This window comes from Propithecus coquereli, unplaced genomic scaffold (assembly GCF_000956105.1).
Source record: "Propithecus coquereli isolate 6110/MARCELLA unplaced genomic scaffold, Pcoq_1.0 Scaffold142, whole genome shotgun sequence".
NCBI lineage: Eukaryota > Metazoa > Chordata > Mammalia > Primates > Indriidae > Propithecus > Propithecus coquereli.
The window spans coordinates 4,623,490-4,624,545 of NW_012138525.1; the positions used below are offsets into that span (position 1 = coordinate 4,623,490).

At 44.6% G+C, this 1,056-nt stretch overlaps 1 pseudogene across 1 annotated transcript in view; it reads right to left on the bottom strand.

Annotated features, from left to right (window-relative positions):
* Positions 1-763: 763 nt before the first annotated feature.
* The window catches only part of LOC105806519, a 2,446-nt pseudogene continuing 2,153 nt past the window's right edge, over positions 764-1,056 (bottom strand). Inside the window, exon 2 of the transcript XR_001137272.1 lies at positions 764-773. The product of XR_001137272.1 is annotated as a glyceraldehyde-3-phosphate dehydrogenase pseudogene (transcript). The remainder of the gene's footprint in view (positions 774-1,056) is intronic.

Genomic DNA, 1,056 nt, shown 5'->3' on the forward strand with positions numbered 1-1,056 from the left:
CCAAATACATCAACAAGTAATTCACAAAATAAGAATTACAAATGGACACAATCTCACTAGTAATCAAAGAAGTGCAAAGGGGCCACACGTGGTGGCTCACACCTATAATCTTAGCACTCTGGGAGGCCGAGGTAGCAGGATCGCTTGAGCTCAGGAGTTCCAGACTAGCCTGAGCAAGAGCTCTCTACCCCATCGCTACCAAAAAACAGAAAAATTAGCCAGGTATCATAGCACGCGCCTGTTGTCCCAGCTACTTAGGAGGCTGAGGCAGGAGCATCGCTTGAACCCAGGAGTTTGAGGTTGCAGAGAGCTATGATAACAGCACTGCACCTGCACTCTACCCAGGGCAACAGAGCAAGACCTGTCTCAAAAAATAAAAAAGAAGAAGAAGAAGTGCAAAGGAAATCCATGCTAAGAAATCATTTTTAGCCTGTGACATTGGCTAGTTTTTTTTTTAAGGGTAATACCTAGCACCAACAAGGATATTGGGAAACAGGCAGTCTCATACAATTGCTGATGGGTTTAAAAATTGATGTAACCCTTTTATGGGACAATGGGACATTATTTATCAAAAGCCTTAAACAGGAACATCCTTTTTGACCCTCTTTGTGATTTATTCAAATCTAGGAATATATTTTAAGGAAATAATAAGAAGGCGTGCAAAGATTCAGACCTTTGGCCCTTGTTTTCCTCAATGTAATTTTCCTTGGACTGACCCTACCTGATCCAAGTGAATCTCAGGAAGGGGGGGAAAGGCATCCTCTCAGGGCTGCCTGTAGCCCAGGCAAAAAGAGGGCTCCACATGGTCAAAACCTATAAACCAGGAAACTTTGCAGGATTTGAAGCAAGAGCCAAACAGTAACAGGAAATATGCATTTGCACAGTGCACACCCCATGCATGTTATTTTTCTATAGAATCTGACACAAGGATGAGTGGTTGGGTGCAGTTAAGAATAGCAGGTTGTGGCCAGGTGTGGTGTCTCACGCCTGTAATCCTAGCACTCTGTGAGGCCGAGGCGGGAGGATCGCTTGAGCTCAGGAGTTCCAGACCAGCCT